The following is a 21,339-nucleotide window of genomic DNA, read 5'->3' as shown; positions in this document are numbered from 1 at the left end:
GACTTGTCTGGGAAGTAGCATGGCTTCTTCTAAGGACACCTCCTTGTCCCAGATTAAATCTATTTTTGAAACTTTTTATTACTGCCAAGTAATTTGCCAGTTTCTGCAATCAGTAAAAAATGGTTGAAGAAACTTACTGATTCAGCAAAGCTACCTCTGTGTGAGGTCTTCTGCTCTAGGAACAATTTCAGGGTTACAGGAGATCTTTCACATCAAGTTAACAGTTTGATTTGGGATATATTCTGAATCTACTGCTTTTACACTTTGATTTTGAGAAGCGATGTAAATGGACATCTCATACATCATAAATCAACTCTTATAATCAGTTGTCTATGCAGAACAAGCATGCATTTTTACACTTTTTTTTTTTCTGCTGCTTAAAAAATAAAAGAAAATTATGTACCAAAGAGAAGTGACAATGAATTCTCATTTTTTTTGGTGAACTAAAGTTCTTGTTTTGTCCTGAGTCCTACTAACAAGTGTTAGCGTCTCACCACTCTGTTCCTGCTACAACTTTAACCCTTGCTAATATTTCTGAGTACCACTTTTCATGCTCTCTCTTGAGGCCTTCTCTTTGAACAATTTCTTTTTTCAATATGTAGCATCTTACTTTAACCATTATGATTAATCAGTTCTTTTCAAAGCAAAATATTGTCTAGTTTCAACACAAGGAGCAAAACAAAAAGTACTTTAACACAACTTAGAAACCTTTTGTGGACCTCTACAACTGCAAACTGCTCAGTACCTCTGAACAGGAATAAGGAAAAAATTAGCTATTCTGTCAGATTTCCAAGCAGAGTAAATCTTCAAGGGCTCTCCCTGTTTCTCAATAGTCTTCCACCTATCTTACAGGATGTGCACTCTACAGATGGTAATTTTTCTTTGTTCACTCTAGGCTTTCCTTCACCACACCAATCAACAAATCAATTCCCTGTGTAACTGCTGACAGTCTGCCTGTCTATTTCAGTAGGAAGAGAGCATCCATGCTCTAACGTGTATTTACAGAAGCACAAACCTGTAGTTTTAGTGATAATTACTCAACACCTGTAGCAGTGTAAGAACACCACTCTCGAAGTCATTTTTTTTCCTCCAGAAATTTAGCCATGTCTGCAGATAAAGAATAACAATGCTTAAAAAAAAAAAAAAACACCCCACCCACAATAAACAAACAAACAAACACACAAAAACACTTTCTCAGCACTGACAATTTTTGTTCCCCCTACCCCCTGTTTTGTTTTGTTTTAAATCACAAACATGATTAGGTCTGATATATCCATCAGCTCTTATTCAGCTGTTGTAGAGCAACGCCCACCCCTTTTGGACTAGTAGGGTCTCCCTTACTTGGAGGGTCTGCGTGTAAGTGCATATGGACAAGCTTTTCATGTGTATAGCTGCTCTCATATGAAGGAGCTTTAGAGCCATCTCTGGTCATCACCTGTAGATCAATGAGGTCCCCTCACACTTCTCTCCTAGTTATGCCAGAACTGCTGATTGACGTTAATTGCTTTAGCACTGAACACACCTTCACTGTACTACAGAAGGTGCATAACTTCCTTCCAAATAGATTGGCTGTGAAGGGAAAGAATATAATTGAGAAACCTTTTTTTTTTTTTTTTTTTTTTTTTTGTCTTGGCTGAAAATCTCAGTTCATCTACAAGTGCTTTCCTGATTAGGACTATATCATTAGAATAGGAATAAAATCTGTCAGCTATCACATTTAATTTTGTGTGTTTCTGTGAGTTTTCTCTGTTCTGTAATGAATAATAATGCTACATTTCACAAACACATATCAAATTTATAAGAAAAATAGTCTTTCTTTTTAGAAGGTACCTACTTAGATATGAAAGAATTTGTTCATTTGATACAGCGTACGTGGACTCTCCTAGGGAAAAGGTCTCAGTTTATCTGTTGGAATTTGTAGTCCCTTAAGGTTCAGAAAAACAGCCTTAAATTTGCTTGAAAATGCATGTTGACTCAAACTGATCCCCTTTGGACCATTCTCTTCACTACTGAAAATCACAGGAAGGTCTATATTTTCCAACTTGAAGTCACTTGCTTTATAGGGACACACCTTTACACTTGTCTTCTGTATGCATACAAGTTCAAATAGTAATTTACTCTGGCATAGGCGAACTTAAATCATGTAGAAAAACTGCTCTGGACACCCCCTAATTTGTTCTTTTCTTTTTTTTTTTTTTTTTTTTTTTTTTTTAAGCAGCACCAATGAAATGGAAAATGGAAAAGAGAGGGTATGGGGTATGGAGAGATTTCATACAAATTTAGGTAGGAAGTCCCTGTAGACAATCCTGACAATTCCTCCTTCATCTTTATTGAAGGTGAATTCTCTTTCACAATTGCTCTCCTAATAAGTCACAGCTGGTTCTAATGACAGGATTTATAGGGTGTTTCCAAACTGTTGTGAATTGCAACTAACAGACTCCTGCAGAAATTGTATCCTGCAGCATAAGATCATTTTTACCAGGGGCATGAGTGCTGGGGTATCATATAACAGGGGCTATCTTTCTCAAACTTCAAAAGAATACTTACAAACTATAAGGTCCTACTCCTCCCCCCACTCTCACCTCTTTCTAGGAGATAATTTCATAAATATTTATTGCTAAAGGGCAAGTTACCTTCCATTGCCCATCTGAGTTAGGTTTCCCTCCCCTCCTACTTACCAAGAATTTGGCGGTCTTCCAAGTTTCTTCTGTACTTGTTCTAATAGACAATGGGACATTAGAATTTGTACTTGGTATGTACAAAGAATATACAGTTACAGCTTAAAGAGGGGACAAAATCAGTTGGTTTATTTGTTAGTAGTATCAAACCACAAAGGGAGGTAAAACCATTTCTGTCCTTATCAAGCATAATATTGAGACATTGGTTTAGAGCCCATTCAGCTGAGGAAGACAAGTAATTCATGATTAAAAACATACCTATTATCCTTGTACCAGGTCAACAGTCAAGGTCCAACGCCCTCAACACAGACGTTACTGTCATTATAAGGAATCCAGCTGGTTTAAGGTGAAAAATGCAGCTGACAAGTTATTTAAGTGGTCATCTTCAGCTCTGAATGCAAAACAAATGGTAAAAGGCATCAGATAATACAATTATCTGAAATATGTCTGATGCTAGGTGAAATGGTATAATACTTCCTGCATGATGCTACTGTATCTTTACGTCTACAGTAAGTAACAAGCATATATACATTATGCAGGAGTGTCAAATTTCAATTTCTAGGAAAAAAATAATCAGATTATAGGAAATGTGATTAAAGAAATACTTTTACTAAGATAGGATTAATTTTGAAACATGGTGAATACTGGACTGTTATCTGTATAGGACAGAGCTATCATTCAGCAACAGAATGGCAACACAAATACATGAAACAATTTAATTACATATTAATCCATTATATCTAATTTATTTTCAGATTCAGAATGTTACATTTTTTTTTCTCAAAGCTGTACTTTTGGCTTATCCTGTTCAATTTTATTGCCAGCACAGGTCAAACCACTATTTAAAACAAAACAACAACAAAGAAACAAACAACCTCTCCCCCCACCAAAAAAAAATAATAACGCAAGCACATATGTAAGTTGATGCTTGAGACAATAGTTAACATTAATAGAAGATAAATTAGAACACTGATAAGAAACAGAAGATGAGAAAATTCGAAATCTTGCTATCCTTTACGATAGCAGAAAATGTGATACATTCTTGGGATTTTTAACAGTTTCTTAGTGGAAGTATATCTTCTAAAGATTTTTGAAAGAAGAGAAACATCAGAGAGAAAATAAGAAATTATTACAGCAGGATTTTATTGCTCAATAAGAATCTCTGATACCTTTTCTTTTGCACAAATATTTTTTGTATGTGGCTTCTGAAACTCATGTAACAACCATTCTGCAAGCACTTCTATGCATGTGAACTAATCTGTATCTATTTATGCAAATAGTAAACAATAAGAAAAGTAGGCAATTAAGTTCAATAACTGTAGTAATAAACTGAGCTGGTAGAAGAAATATAATTTTAGAGAGAATATTGCTCTGTTTTCTTTTCCCATGGGTGCAATTCTATGTACCATTCCAGTGTGCTCTTTGCTTCAAAAGATACTCAGAGAGGTTATAACAAAACAGAGCATTTGTATACATAACACAAGCATGCCCAGAACTATGGAATCTTAATTCTGAGTTTAATGTTACATTATATGCAGATAATTGATATATTGCACCTGATGTTGTAGGATCACTAAAAACTTGCAAAGTAACAAAGTCACAGAAGCCTCCTTGTTATGCAAAGCTGGATTGTATAAATCTTCTGTTTTCTCATTTTCTTGGATGAAATAGGAATCTACAGAGACTCCTTGCTTCAATAATTGTGAGTTTGGTAGTTTTTCAGATATTTTGTAAGTCTTTTTTTTGAGTGGAACAGAAAAATGTAGAAATGCCTGTAGTAGGTTGGACATTAAGAGGCAATATTTTCACTATTCAGGGCAAGGGCTTGAGCAGGGTAACCATACTCTCATCTCAAAACCTTCTTCATGCCTCAACAAAGCATCCTTTTCATGTTGCTGAGTTTATTGGCTCAGAAACCAAATTTCAAGATTCAAGAGACATTCTATGTGCAAAGTGAAATTCCAGTTTTCATTTACTTCTGGGCAATGACACTCAGTGCAGAGTTACATCTCCTCAGGGAACCAAGAACAGCCTACACACCATCAAAGCACTGTGCCCCTACAAGAAAATTCCTTGTCAGACAGCCCCTTCAACACCTGAAGAGTAAAGAAGGTATCTATAAGTAAAAAGTATCTCCAAACTGAAAAGAGGCAGGAAGGAGGTGAGGTTCCTCTTCTTTTTCAGTTGACTTCTCAGATTGTCAATTCCTCTTTGGTCTGTCAATGGAAGAAGAGGGGAGGTGCATTTGTAGTTCATATGCCCTAAAACAGATCTTTCATCTCTCTCTCATAGTAGTGCTCTATGCTTTTCACTAACAGTGAATCAGTGGAAAACACATTTTAATGCTATTTGCTTCAGTGGAACTTGCTGCAATTTACCACAGACAATTATTCTGGTAATTCAAAGGCAACTACCATCTTTCCTCAAGCACTGTGGAATGTAAATAAATGTACCCTCTCTGTGAAAAACTATCTTTCCAATGATTAATTATTTAGGCACATTATCAATTATTTAAAATATCTTAGATATTAAGCTTGAGTTCAGAATTTCAAAATAGATCAGTATAAATAGCAACCCATAATTGGATAAAATCTTTTTCAAACTGTGTTTGATTGTATGCCTGCTGATTTCTAGAAATACACATATAAAGCAAGTACCACGTGTGCTTGCAAAACTATAGCCATGCGTCACTTGCAAATAAGATGCTACTGCCATCTATTTCTATTAGCTTTACTAATCTGCAAGTGAGGCATCTTCTAAAAGAAAGATAAAATTTGAGGTTGTTTCACTCTTAGCACACTAGCACAGGATGTCTGAGGTTGGCAGGGACCTGTGGAGGTCATCTGGTCAACCCCCTTACTCAGGAGGGACTACCTGCCCAGGTTTATGTTCAGAAGGCTTTGAATACATCCAAGAATGGAGAACCCTCTCTGGGCAATCTGTGCCAGTGTTCAGTCACCCACATAGTGAGAAACTGTTTCCTGATATTTGGAGGAAACCTCCTGTGTTCTGTTTTGTGTACACTGCCTCTTTTCCTGTCATTTGGCATCTCTGAAAAGAGCCTGCCTTTGCTATCTTTACACCCTCCCTGCAGGTATTTGTACTGAATAAGAAGACCTCCATCAACCCTTCTCTTCTCCAGGCTGAACAGTCCCAGCTCTCACAAGAGTTTCCTCACAGAGGAGATGCCCCAGTCACATCTTCATCTTAATGGTCCGTTGCTGGACTCCGTCACTTATGTTTATATACTGGAGAGCCCAGAACTACACCCAGTATTCTGGGTGTAACCTAACCAGTGCTGATTAAAGGGGAAGAATCACTTACCTTCACCTGTTGGCAGCTATCCACCAAATGCCCAGGATACCATTAGCCTGCTTTGCAGCAAAAGCACATTGCTTGATCGTGTTACTCATTGTGTTCATTGGGACTCTCAGGTCCTTTTTTTTGCATAGCCATGCTCTGACTGGGTGGCCCCCAGTATGTACTGGAGCCTGGTGTTCTTTCTCCCCAGGAGTCTTCCCCAGGACTCTGCACTTATTCTTGTTGAACTTCATGAGGTTCCTAACAGTCCATTTCTCTAGCCTTTTGAGGTCCCTCTGGGCAGCAGCACAAGCCTGTTGTGTATCAGCAGTTTTGTGTCATCTGCAAAGTTTCTGAAGTCATCTGCCACATCATCTGGATCATTAATGAAGATGTTAAATAGGATCTAGTATTGCTCCTTAGATAACACTGCTAGTTAATGGCCTCCAACTAGACTTTGTGTCACTGATTACCACTACTGGCTATTCAACGGTTTTCTGTACTCTCACTGTCTGCTCATCCAACCCATACTTCAACAGCTTCTCTATAAGCATATTAGGGAAGACAGTGTTGGAAGGCTTACTGAAGTCCAGGAAGACAATATACACTACTCTGCCCTCATCTACCAAGCCTATCATTTCATCAAAGAAGCTTATCAAGTTTGTCAAGCATGACTTCTACTTGGTCAATCCGTATTGACTACTCCTGATTATTTTCTTGTTCTATGTGTGCCTGGAAACAGCTTCCTGGATTAGATGCTCCATTACCCTCCCCAGAATCAAGATGAGGCTTTCCAGCCTGTAGTTCCTTCTTGCCCTTCTTGAGGATAGGAATTTACTTTCCTACAGTTCTTACTGTTCTGTTTACTTTCTTAATGTTTTTGAACACTTCTCCAAGTCACCATGACTTATCAGGGATTATTGAGAATGGTCTCACAATAACATCTACCATCTCCTTCAGCAACTCAGGGATGCATCCCTTCAAGGTCCATGGACTTATATATGTCCAGCTAGCTTTAGTATTCCTTAACTTGATCCTCTTTCAATAAGGGTACATCTTCCTTACACCAGTTTTTCACAGTTTTCTAGTGCCTGAGATTCTTGAAAGCTGGTCTCACTGGAAAAGACTGAAGTGAAGAAGGCATTCAGTACCTCAGCCTTTTTCATGTTCATTGTCACCAGGTCTTCCACCTCTTTCAGTGAAGGATCTACATTTTCCCTAGTCTTCCTTTTGTCACTGGCATACTTATAGAAACCTTTATTTTTTTGATATCCCTCACCAAATTAATTTACAGTCAGCTTTCCTAACTTCATCCCTGCCTGTTCAGACAATGTCTCTGTATTCCTCCCAGATTATCTGTCCTTGCTTCCAGCCTCTGTATGCTACCTTCTGTGCTTGTGCTTTGCCAAGAGCTTGTTGTTCATCCATGCAGGGCTCCTGCCATTTTTGACTGACTTCCTGCTCATTGGGATAGGCCACTCTTGGGCTTGGAGGAGATGATTCTTGAATATTAACCAGCTTTCTTGGGACACTCTTCTCTCCAGGGCCTTATTCCATGGGACTCTACTAAGCAGATCATTGAACAGGTCATAGTCTTCTCTCCTGAAGTCCAGTGTTGTGATTTTGCTTTTTGCCCTCCTTCGTCCTCTCAGGATGCTGAAGGTTCAGGTTCACCAAACTGTAGTTCATAGTCAATGCACCCAAGTTTGTCTTTGACATCATACCTTCCTTGATGGTGAGTACAAGGCCCAGTACAACCTGTCCTCATTTGGTTCTCTATCTGTTGGGTCAGGAAGTTGTCATTGATGCATTCCAGGAATCTCCCAGATTGCTTATGCCTTGCTGTGTTATCCCCACAGCAGATATTGGGGTGGCTGAACACCCCACAGGCACAAGGGCCTGCAAACCTTCTTGGTTGGATGGCTGTTGACAGATACCCACTACATCACCAACTTTAACTGTCTTTTCCTTGATCCTAACCCATAAACTCTTGGTTATCCATTCCGAGGCAGTACTGCATGCACTCCAACTGCTCTATCATGTATGGGGTATCCTCCCCCACCCCCAATCATCTTCCCAAAATCTCCTTCCTAAACACGATCTATTCTTTCATCAGAACATTGCAATCATTGGCGCTATCTCATTTTGTCTTTGTGATTCCAATGAGCCCTTAAACTGCACACATTTCTCTAACTCATATTTATTGCTCATGCTGCATGCATTTGTATGCATGCACTCCATAGTGGCACCTCAGCATGCTGATTTTTCACCCTGTTTTTCTTAAAATAATGGTGTCTTTTAGGCATGCCTTACTTAATGCAAATAGAGGCAGTGACTCTGTTTAAGCCCTATTTTGTCGATATTGTGATCCCTTCCTATCACATTACTCCAGGCCATCTGCTTGTCAAAACTGTCCATCACTCCTTTACAGGGCTGCTGGTGACTCTCACCCTCCCTTGTCATTCTTACTTTAATGCCCACCTTAACAGGTCAGCCATCCCCCTGGCAAAGGCACCTTTGACCTACTTACTGATGTGTATACTACCTTTCCTAGGCAGATGCTAATCGGAAAACAGTTTCCCATGGTCACAGAACCTAAAGCTCTGCCACCATCACCAGTTCTACAGCTAATGATTGACTAGCATTACTAGTGTCCTCTTCCTCACCTCACATCCATTCACCTCACCAGCAGGACTGAGGGGAATACCACCTTGGGCCTCCCTTTATTTTGAATGTGTTGAAACTAAATTCTTTCAAAGAGGCCTTTCTCCTTTTCTAATATCTGTTTAGTGATTTCTTAGCCAGTAATGAAGATCATTGACTTGCTGAGTGTCACAGATTATACAGAGCAGAAGGAAGTACTCAAAACTGGACCCAAAGGGCCCGTGCTAGTGACCAAAACACAATTAAACTTCACATATACACTCATACTTATTTGAGAAGGATTTCTTAGAGCTGTAAGAAGAATTTTCTTCACATGTGCTATCCAAAGCTAGCTAAATTACCTGCAAGTAACTAAAAGTGTGTCAGGAAGATAGTATTTACAAAAACATTTCAACATTATTAGCATAGTTTATAATTATCTTGCTCTATGTTCTTTTGCAACCTCCATGTTATAATAACACTGACCTTATGTGAAGGAATGTCCGAAATATTCTAGTTAACAATGACAGGGAACACATATTAAGACTTTCTCCCAGTGGAGACCTCATCAAGAGTAAACCAATGTTTCAAGATGTGAGAAAAAGAAGAAAACAAAAGAAGCCACAAAAGTCTAGCCAAATACTGAGACCAAGCAGATATTTACCTAATCATCTGATTCCTCCGTGTTTCTTCAGACTTTTTCCTATGAGAATCTGAACACAGAAGCCATCCCACCTTACCTGTCCACTGGAAGAAGTGGGTCCACTGTGATTCCAAAGCACAGGTGCCTGTTCCCTTTTGTGATGTTTGTTTCAGCCTTTTCTAGCTGTCAGAAGTAAAGTCTTCAGGTGTATTAGGCACAACTGTGGGCAGCCAGCAGAAAATTAGTCATTTCAGGAGGTCTGAATGTTAGCAAACAGAGAAGCAGGCAATTGGAAATGGACAGCTAGGCAAGAGGGAGAAGATATTTTATTTGATTTCTTTACATATAGCCAATGAGATGCAAAAAGCAAAATCAGGAATCAGAATCAGGAGGAAAATACTTCCATTTTTCTCTTGTAAGTGACATCCCCACATATGTAAAATCAGAGGATTTATGCACAGAATGATAAACATGTACAAACAACTATTTTATAAGGTTATGTGATACCAGCACAATACAGCTCTGAGAGTGGGCCACTGTCAAGAATCATGGTTATTGCATATTGAAATATTTAGGAAAGAGTGTAAAAATTACATTAGTGCTCCTTTTCTCTGTTCCCCTTGGGTAAGAAACATTTGCAAGAAATGGCCTTATAGACTTTTGAAGAGCACTTGCAATCTGTTCTTGAACTTCCTTTGTTTTTCATGCTTTTTGCAAAACAAAAAACTCCATGAAACCTTCTTTGCTAAATGAATAGCGCTATACTTTTTCTTATGTAAAAATATATAAATAAATGAAAAAATTGAAACTATTTAAAAATATAACACTCAAGAATAAGTCTTCACATAGAGCAGAACCTAGGTTTTAACTAATGTGTGATTGCAAAGGCACCTTAATTTCTACTGTATAAGTCAGGCGTTTTTTCCTCTCAGAATGAAATACCTTGCTCTCCTGACCAGGTTATTTAATCCTTTCTGTCTCCATCCAGCCCTCTATAACATTCAAGTTCTCAATTCATGCTTCTCATGACATTTGATCATATTATATCACTTTATCTGCAAGTGGCTCAAAAGGCTGTTTAAAACAAGGGAGATTTGTTAGTGAAAAGGGAGTTAGAAGTACACCCCCCTGCATCTTCTGATCAATGCCTGGTGCTCTGCAACCTCAGGGTCCCGAAATGACAGCTTTGATTACTGGCAAACTTCCCTTCCCTCTCACACAGCAACCAGGACAGTCCCACATGAGGGACAATGGAGGTCAAAGAACACTACACTCTCCAGAATATCTATCAAATATCCCTTGGACATCCATACATTTCCTTATCTTCATGCACTTTAACTATAAGCACAACGAAACATGTAATTTAAAAATAGTCTATGAGACCTAGACACACATCTCACATGGAAAAAGCCCATATTTTAGATATCATATTACCCTACAAAACAGCATTAGAAACATTATATACATTGTTTCTAATGTATTCAATTATTTATTTTAAGCAGAGCTTTGAAGCAAAATATTTGCCTTAAGTTTAACTGACTGCTACTCAGTTACTTGGGTGAATAATTCTTAAGTTAGAGATTTTGAATACATATCCATACACACTCTTATATCCTCCTGGTTGTAATTTCAGCAACCTTACATTCCCAACATCAAACAAAGGTTAAGTACCATGTTATTTAAACAAGACGGAGGCATTTGATAATGACCAAGTATGGAAAGTGGAGGAGGAGGAATGCTGTAAGAGAATGCAACTGCTATCACCAGGGTGTGGGAGAGAACAGCAACAGTACATAAATCTACATTAATAAAAATATTGCTATCATAACGTAATTCATGTCTTTGGACTTTTCTGCTTGTCACCTTAGAAAACTAATGCAACTAGAGATAGAATTTCACCTTTTTTGTTACATATTTAAGAAAGTAGTCAAGACTACTTAAATAATTGCACCCATTAAGGCATCTTAAATATCAAGCTTGACCAACTAATTCACAAGTGGGTTGAAAGCAAAATTCTTGTTACTAGGCTTAAGCCTTTTTTTTTTTTTTTTTCAAGGCCATGGGATATCCAGGATTGAAAAGTACATGAAATGATTTGATTTTAGTATTCCCTCTTTTTTCTCATACTTGTCTGGTCCCTTGATTTTGACTTTGTTGGCAGGATTAAGCAATTACACCTTTCTGTAAACAAATATATCAAACTATTTTTAGCATACATGTGTATAGATATATTAACAAAGGAATTACCACCTTCCTTTTAACAAATCCTGAAAACAATCCTTCACTTACCTAATCTGTCTAATTTTCAGAACTCCAAACAGTTCATTCTTATTCATGAATAAGAAATCCAAAACAGCACACTTGGATGATGCACCTAGGATCTGAGTCAAAAAGCTATTTCCAGTACCCTCTGCAAATCTTGTTGATTGCTTAAAAGTAAACAAATTTTTAGCAATATTAAAGGTCAATTCTACCAAATAATCATCATAATAAATATTATTGAAAAAAAAAAATAACAACAAACACAAATACATGAAGTTTCTGATGGTCACCCTGATCCTCCATAGCATACATCTCCAAACACAGAAACTTGCACTGACTTTTATAATGGTCGAAACATCTGTACCAATGGGTGCTTGGAATTCAGCCCAAGGACATAATTTGCTTTAATTTTATTACGTCAAATCATCTTGGGAAAAAATAAACCCATTTTTATCTTCCTGAGGGAGCTGTTGCTTGTGTTTGTACTTGAAACAACAAAAATTCAAGCTGTCAAGTCAGTAATGAACTTTTCATGGGTGTTGGTGGATAACTTGGCAGTAATGTGAGCAGACATGGTAAAGAGGAAAAAAGACATGCATTTATCAAGTGATCGCTATTGATCTCGTTAGTGAAACCAAAGTTATAGCTTGGTATGCAAGCCAGCTTTCTACATGAAGGGGAAACTGAATAGCAATCATAGCAGGTGAAAAATACTCTTTTTGTGAAGATGAACAAAACCCCCCACACATTCTTATTTCTCAGAGATCTCTGTTATCTGCAACATAACATAAGGTATGAAGAGGTTAAAAATTCTGCTATTAGGCCCATTTCATGGTCCCATAAATCTCAGAGGTAGGAAGTTTAAATTAATTGTGAAATAGAAGGAATAAACTTGTTTGTTTCCCTAGTTGGTAGGGAAATACAAAGCAAATCGCTCCTCCTGGGCAATCACCACGATATAATGCATAACACATGGCAGAAACTGACATGTCTGAAATCTCTAGATAGTGTTCTAAGATTGATAAAACAGTATACGAATTGATTAAAAAATGTAAATGCATGAGAGAGCAATCACAAGGTATCAGGGGGAGGGATGGGAGGAGTAGGACAGCCATATGTTCCTTTCCTCTTCCTGTGTTTGCTGCTCTCATACAGAGAATTCCCTGCCTGACAGATGGAGAGAAGCGCGTTTTATACAAGGTGCAGGCGGGTTTCTTTATCAAAGCTTAAGAGCTAGAGAACAAAGCACAGCAATTATGAGTTCTCTGTATTAAAATCTATGACCCTTGTCAGATATATTACAGATGACTTCCAGAGAACTACAGAATATATGTTTTTTTTTTAAAAAAGAATAATAAAAAAAAAATTTTGAAGATTACTAACAAAGTCATTCAATCACTGACAGTTTCTTATTTTAGTTTTAGTAATGAATTAATGATAGGAAAAGAACACTAAATAGCTCAAAAGGCTGAAAGAAAATACATATATAATACATGTATATATGTTATGAATATTCACTGTTTTGGCTGTTTAAAATCAGTTCCCCCTTCACAGCTCCCCCCCACCTTCCAGGTCTCCAAATATCTTGAGATATATCATTTAACATTATTTGCATGAATGTGTAGAGTTGATAGATTTAGATAGTACGGATGGATGGCACATTTTTCTTTACCATAAATCCTGTCCCACACCAGGCAGCATGAGAGAAGCATTTTGATAGATAACATGAACTGAAGCTTTTTGATAGATAACAAACTCATTAATCACGTTCCTCTAAGTGCCGCAAGAAAAATGTTAAATATGTCACATTTGGCACTTGTAAAAGTTTCTTATTTCCAGAACACAGCAGTTATTTCTCTGTGTTAGCCTAGGTAACCATTTTGGTATAAACAAAACAAAATAAAACAAAACAAACAAACAAAAAAAGACCAGTGGGGGTTAAATTTAGTGTAAGACCAAACAAGGACGAGCTTCACAGTGCTATCATTAATGCTCCCTTCCTCTTCCCAGAGAACATTGGCAGACTTCCAGTTTATTAAAACAACAATCAAAGGCAGATCTTCTCTCTGTATACACAATGAGTCAAGGATGGATCATTTACTCAAACAGAGCTGTTCACTGAGGTATAAAAGCAAAAATGCATTTCAGGAGAAATAGTTCAGGAATATTGTGGAGAAAAAAAAAAAATAAATAAAAGAAGAAAAAAAGCTCCATAGTTGTGTCTCATACAAAAGCATTCCAATCATAATTAAATAAAAACAGAGTAGACTTTTTTTTTTTTTTTTTTTTTTCCTCTGAAAGCTTGAAGCATGAGATCCAGAGATCCAGAATTAAAGTATCTTTAAAAGATTAATTGGTAATTATTTGTACAGGGGATTGTTAGCATTTGTAAGCCTATTAATTCAACTAAATTAAAATATATATATATATTTTCCTGGCTGTCATGCATTGTAATGCAAAGAAAAAGTTAGCACTACATATTGAAGTCTATTTACATGAAAAAATAAAAGTGGAAGGAAACCATGTGTACTGTGACAGAAACATGACAGGCATAAATTTCTATAAAAAACAGGGATTAGAATTATGGGATTCTGGTTTGTGAAATAACTGCTGTGAGATAATGGGTCGGAAGTTTATCTCAGAAGTCCTTTGGTTCATGTTGTGCTTCAGTAAAGATGGGGGAAGGGAAGAAAAGAATGAAAGAAGCAGACACAGGGCACAGAAAAAAAAAAAAAAAAAAAAAAAAAAAGCAAAGAAAAATCGAGTTTGGAGTAAACCGAGTGGAAAACTAAATACACAGAAGGTGAAATCCTGACCCTATTGAAGTCACTGGGCATTGTGCCATGGGCTTCAAGGAAGCCAAGATTCCATCCAGAGATTGCTTAAGTAAAAATAAAAAAGTCAGTGGCAGAGAAAAACATTTAAAGATACATATGCTGTCTACCATATATAGGTCACCTGTTGATGTGTAGTCTTATTTAGGGGGAAATGTTTTCCTGTTTTCTGAGTGTAACACAAACATCTTCAGCTAGATAACAAAATACACTTGTATTTTTTGTTTTCTATGACATACAAATAAGTAGTGAAATATTGAAAAAATTAAATGCTATTTCAAGGGGAGTGGGGGAAGGGTATTTGTAAATCTTGTTTAGCTAGATGCCACCTCATAAGCTCAGCTGTCTAGGAGATTTACACATCCCTCGTAAAAGCCCTTCCCATCCTTGTAACACAATGATTATATCTCAAAGAATAATTTTAGAGGTTAAGCTGGATTGCTGTGCATCCAAATGGCAGCTAAAGATGTAAGACAAACAAGCTTCACACATGAAGACTCCTTGCAGCTAGTGGAGCCTCAGGGAGAAGTGTCTGTAAAATCTGTTTTGTTTGCAGGCTGCATTTGGTAAACCCGAATCTTTGATAATGACACAATCGTATTGAATGGAGGCTGTGAGTGAATGCTTGTTGAACTTTTAAGATATGATTCACCACAGCACTATGAGAACAGAGCACAATAACATTAAACACCAGATGGTATTTCAAAGCCCATCAGATACACAGATTCCTTTTTCTTCTGTACAAAAGATCGGCAAGGCCTCATGTCTGAAAAAAAAAGCCCATTAAGATAAATGGAGTTGATTTGTTTTTGTCTTGCTAGGGCTATTATAAGAAAGTCATCTGAATGGGTCAAATTACAAACTGCTCCAGATCAAAGGAGAACAACTGCAGTAGCGGGTCAAATTGATCCAAGCTATGTCAACTGGATCAGCATGAAACCCTAAACTGCAGTGAAGAAACTCCATAGCATGAGGCTTGACAACAATAATTAACAGAAGCAATGCTTCCTTCACACTGGAAGCTAGGGAGGCTTTAGCTAGCTAAATTAGCTAGAAATCTCTTTCACCGTTGTCAGAGAAGGAGGTTTGTTAAAGCAACATCAGGACTCCAGGCTCAAGAGAGAAAAGCACCTCTGCAACCCTGAGCAACCAAAGCAGGTGAGGTGACAGGTGACACGGCACTGTCCATCTCAGTACCTGTGCTGATATACCTGAGAGCCTGGTTGTAGATGCTGTACCACATGAGAGTCATGTTCAGTCAGGAGGAGTCGCCCAGAGGTGCACAGGATTATCCGTGTGATTTACTTTGTCTGAAGGCAGCATTGCATTTTTTGACTTGTTTCAGTGCTCCATTGGTGCAGCACAGTCTGTGTCAGCAATTGGTGTCGGACAATGCCTGTTCTGTATATGGGGGCTGTGTGAGGGTATGTGTGTGAACATTGCCATGCTGGCATAGCACAGTTTACAATGTTGTGTACAGCATAAAGGCAGAATTTCAGGGTGGTAGCTGTAGTAAAACAACTAGAAAATGTTGTGAGGGAGAATAGTGGGAGAAAATGGAGTGAAGGAGCAGAAGACAGAAGTCTCCTTAGTAAGATAAGCGTTTGACTGAATATAGAAATGGTAACATTGTGCACCTTCCCCCCCCCCCCCCCAGGCTCTGCTGGTAAATGAAGAACCTCCACCAGTTAACAAAGAAGGTCACTCACAATGCAGGTTACATACAAAAACCTGGCACAATACTGGCAAAAGGAGAAGCCCTTTAAGCTTCATCACAGATGTCCAAATGTCCCCTGTTGTCTTTCTCATATGCCAGCAACAAACAGTGGTAAGCATGTCAAGCACATTTCTGAAACATACATTTTCCTCATAGCACAGTTGGATACCCTGCTTAGAACTGCAGTACTGCTAGTTGAGTCCAGAGAAGCTGTTCTCTGAGAAAGTAGTTACCTAGGGACTGTGTAAATCCTCTACAAATTACTGTTTGTCTTTTTGCCCATTCAACAGAAGTCCTATAAAACTGTAGCCTGCATCCTTCTGGCAACAGCAGAGTCACTGAATTCATTGTCTTCTCCTGTAGTCATAACACTGTCTAATTCTGTTGCATTGGAGACTTTTTTTTTTTTTTTTTTTTTTTTTTTTTTTTTTGGTGGGGGGGGGAAGGGAGGGAATGCAGGAGGATGTCTTTTTTTTATGTTTAATTGTAGAATTCTAGAGGCATCAGACACCAGAAATTTGCCAGGAGTACCAATGACCTCGTTTGATGAGAATAAGCAGCTTTAATAAGTGATGCATGTTTCTTCTCGGCTGCAAACATTCTGGTTTTCTAGGGGCTAGGTACAGTGAAACGCTATGGCCATTCAAAAAGGCAAGGGTGTCAAAACCCCTGATGATTCCTAACACTTGAACACATCACACAGGAGCAATTAAACTGACAAGGGGAAAAAAGCTCTCCTCAGTCCAGATTTACACTGTGTTCCTATTCATGGACAAATCAGCAAACATTTCAAATGCCTTGACTGAGTAATGAATGGGTTCTGGGTTAGTTACTGTGCTGACAGCAGGTTTTAAATTCTATTGAGTCAGGCAAGGGAGGAGGTGAATAGGGTAGAATTACAGGAAAGGATTAATGAGGGGTTTCTTGCTGAACATACTGTTGCAGTGTTCTCTCAGTCACTATACCAAGCAGTCACTGATTTTTGCCTTAAGGACTGTACTTTTATAACCTAAAATATGCCTCCTTAAACAAATCCACATCAGGCAATGTGTCAACACTTCATTGGTTTCAATAGAATTAGTTTCCTAAATGCTCTTTTCTGAAGCAATTTTTGTACTTGAAAATGCATTACAAGGAACATTTACTACAACTACAGTACAATGATATATAATACGACAAACACAGTTTTAATCAGTGCAAGCTGTAACAACAAATATACTACACATATGGTCTCTCTTTCATTCCTTTTTGCTTCTCTGCAGTCATAGTTAAAATCCGTTCATTTGTCTTTCTATAACTGTTAGTTACTATGATAGATTTAAACAACATTTTGAAGAAAACAAACAAAAACAAGAATGAGAAACCCAAAATCAAACAAAACAAAACAAAACAAAACAAAACAAAACAAAATAAAACAAAACAAAACAAAACAAAACAAAACAAAACAAAACAAAACAAAACAAAATAAAATAAAATAAAATAAAATAAAATAAAATAAAATAAAATAAAATAAAATAAAATAAAATAAAATAAAATAAAATAAACACCACAGAAGGTGCAGTAACAATTTCAGGGTGATGACTAATGCCTGTTTATTAATGTTGTGTTCTTATTGCTCATCATATATAGAAAAGTGTACCCTGCAATAAAATCATTTTCCCAGAAGAGAGAATGTGCAAACAGCCTCCACTGTAAGTTGCATGTGAAATTGAATGGCAGCAATGTTTGCCAGGCTTAGCTGGCTCACGTTTACTGAATAGTCTTAGAGGTTACCAAAGGCTGTTGAGATGCCACATCACTTGCTCTGAAGCATCCCACAGCTCAATCAGCTGCTAAGATTACATTTGTATGGTGACAGTGATCTAAAGGAGCAAGGGAAAAATCCTTTTTTTTTTTTTTTTTTCTTTGTCCATACATTTCTGTTGGCTTTGTTTCATAAGGTGATTTTTGAAGGAGTCTGTTTTTAACTTTTCTCATAAATTATAACACCTACAACAAATGTAACCTTCAGTCCTTGTTTTCCTTCATGACTTTTACTTTTCTGTTGTATACTATTGGTCACCAATCACCAAGCTCATTTCTTCTTCCCCACTCCAGAAAGTTCCCAGCTTTATAAAGATCTATTGACAGATTAGACACCTTATATAAGAAATCATAATGATCATCACTTCAGTTTTCATTAAAGGTACAGGTTGGCCTCTCACAGTGCCAAACTCTTGCCCATGCTCCTGAAATACCAGTGCTCTAAGATCTGCACATGTACACAAGATTGCAGGATATAAGACCTCTGAAAACCTTGAAACCTGAAAATGATTTTTTCTTACAGAAAGCATAAAAAGAAACATTTAACTGTATAGAAGCAGATGTACTCTATCAGACCTAAGATCTGCCTCTCTCCATTCCACAGCTCTGTGTCTGACAGCTGCAACAGTCAGCAAACCTGGCAAAATGAGGGCAAGGCATGCCCTACCTCTGGTTTTGTCACTTGTTATTGGCAGTTGGTGGCTTAAGGGTTTCTTTAGAGCTTGATTCTTGCAACCTGGTATTTACTAGAATTCTTCTATCATGGATACATGTGATGACTTTTGAAGCCATTTAAAAAGTCAAATGACTTGGAAAGCTTCGTTTTGTTCTGACAAGACAGATGTACAGAATTTTTGTAGAAAACTTTCACACACTAATTTTAAAAGGAAGTGATTCAGGCCTAAAATTCATTTCATTTTTTTCTCAGTATAAAATAGGTGAATATGCACTTGCTTCTCTTATTGGCAAAGCTCTTTGAGTAGTACAGGTTGAAAAATGTGAACTTCAGTGTACCCCAGGGCCTTAACAAAGGCTGCACCCATTTATCTGAGAGGAAAATATATATATATGTATAAAAGCTTAGTAGAAATATTAACTCCAAAACCTCCTAATACAGATAACTAATAATCAATAAAATAGAAGGTTCATTAGCTCCAGTGAGGACTTAAATGTCAGATATAACTAACTCAGGAGGGGTGATGAAATTTGATATGAGAGGAAAGACTTCTGCATAAATAACCTGTCTCTTCAATATCCTTTTATTTTATTTTATTTTATTTATTTATTTATTTATTAATATGAAATCAAGACTGTTGGTGGAGAACACAATTAAGAAAAAAAAATAAAAAAATAAAAGGACCCAAGGACCCAACACCATAGGGTGAGGGTTTAATTCTAAAATCACACCTTAATATTTTTCCAAAAAATATTGAATATGGATAATTTGATATAAACCATATCCAAGGATTATGAAAAGATTAAAAATTAATATTTATGCAAGACAACAGAATAAAAAATTCACACATCTGTAAACTGTATCATATGATTGAATGTAAGTACACGGTATTACAAGATCTCAAGATCCTTTAGATCTTCTGCTCCCTGAGTCTTCAAGACTTGTGTTGCTCCACAACACTCTATCTTGCTACATTACTCAATATCCACATTTACTATTATGCTTTCCTTATGTGTGAACATTCTCATAATTAGGTCTTTGTGATCAAATTTTTGCTTGGGACTGAACCAAAGTAAAAAAAAAAAAGAAAAAAAAAAAAAAAGAACTACAACAATTTAATCTGGAATTTCACTTGAACTCACACTGAACCTGAAAGGAAAGGCTTTATTGCATATGGTAACTGAAAGACATTAGGAGATTTTTTTAGTCTCCTTGCTTAAACAGTAACTTAATTTTAAAAATAAATGAAAGATTTCAACATTCCAATCAAAAGATTGAATTTTAGAACAGAAATTGCATATTTTCTTAGTAGCTGCTTTCAAATCCATTTTATGCCATACTCTGTATGAGGTAAAAAGTATGTACTTTACATGAGGAAAATAGGTTATTTTGGCATATTTTAGAGAAAAATGTTGAAGCTGCATAAATTTAACATTTCCTGCAATATAAGCATGCTAGCAGTTTAATTTATGCTTTAAATTTTATTGTGATTATTTTGAAACATTTCTTACATAAATGCAAATTCCTGGTTACATCCAGGAGATTACAGTAATCCAGTGATTGAAAACTCACTGGTGATAAACAGCAACAACAAACTCAAACTGGCCATGTATGTTAAAATATCCTATATTTTTCAATTCAATTTTCAGTAATAGTTTTATAGAATAGTGCTTAGATTGTTTTGATAATATAAATTCTTTCTTTGTCAGAAAACAACAACAAAACAAAATAAACAAGCAAACAAACTAATGCCAACACTAGGGTAGAAGGTCCTCAGAAGTTTACACATGCTCACACAACACCATATGTGTTGGTAGAGATGATGTATGATATTTAAATGAGATGCATCAGGAGTGGGAAGACTTATCTGAGTGCCCAGGACGGAGGCAATGACAGCTGAGATTAATTTTGGCTACAAAGTAAAGACCACCATGAGTAATATAACCTGTGCGTGCTAGACTTTGGTAAAAGAGCTTATTGGATAGAATAGTTAAAATAAGATGTTTTATATCTGTTGAGCCAGCTTGATTGGTTTGGTGTAAAAGATAAGAATAATTTTCTAAATGCAAATAACAGAATCAGAGAATTTTTCTTCAAAAGAGATCTGCAAACTGAGGAGCACCTGTTTAACAATGTCATATTTTTTTTCTTTAAAATAGCCATATCAATGGATTATTATCAGAAAAACACACATAAGAAGCTAGGAGGCTGCTGTTGATGTTGTAAATGCATGAAGATTTCCTCTGAGAGGCAGAACAAAGAGCCATACCTTGCATTTTCTCTCAAAATTAATATTCAAACTAGGAAACCTTCTTCCTCTGGAAGAAATCATGCATTATAGACCCTACTTATATGAAAATAAGAATGCTTAACTCTCTGAGCTCAGCATCTCGTTTACATGATTATTCTATAGAATTGTTTCTGTGCTCTTGTGGTTACTAAAAAGGTGCATCATGTTGCTGTATTGTAAACAAGAAAAGAGAAAAATGAATCCTTGGAGTAACTCCAACAGATTGTCAACTTTCTTGAGCTCCCCCAAAAAAGAACACTCATGTGGTTCTTTCTAAATCCTGAAGAGCTGTTCATTCTTTTCTGTCTGCATTTTACATACATCTCAGGAGAAATGTCATGAATCTGTTTTAATTTACATAGGATTTAATGCCTTTGAAGAGTGCCAAATTGATAGGATTTTGGACTGAAATCCGTGTTTACAGAACAGGCTACAGTAATCTCAGCATAGTAATGGCAGACCCTAGGGCAGCCTTTCACATGACAACCTGAGC

At 36.9% G+C, this 21,339-nt stretch overlaps 1 long non-coding RNA gene across 1 annotated transcript; it reads right to left on the bottom strand.

Moving 5' to 3' along the window:
* Window positions 1-2,962: 2,962 nt before the first annotated feature.
* On the bottom strand, window positions 2,963-11,811 carry LOC309890465. Its single transcript, XR_014319428.1, has 3 exons — window positions 11,554-11,811; window positions 9,362-9,484; window positions 2,963-3,069 (listed from the first exon to the last, which is right to left on the bottom strand). It is a non-coding gene; the product is annotated as an uncharacterized lncRNA (long non-coding RNA).
* Between the last annotated feature and the right edge of the window lie 9,528 nt (window positions 11,812-21,339).

Source organism: Aythya marila, assembly GCF_965140915.1.
Source record: "Aythya marila genome assembly, chromosome: Z".
NCBI classification, from domain to species: domain Eukaryota; kingdom Metazoa; phylum Chordata; class Aves; order Anseriformes; family Anatidae; genus Aythya; species Aythya marila.
Note: the sequence above shows the minus strand (reverse complement) of the source record. Positions and strands in the feature narration are given on the sequence as shown.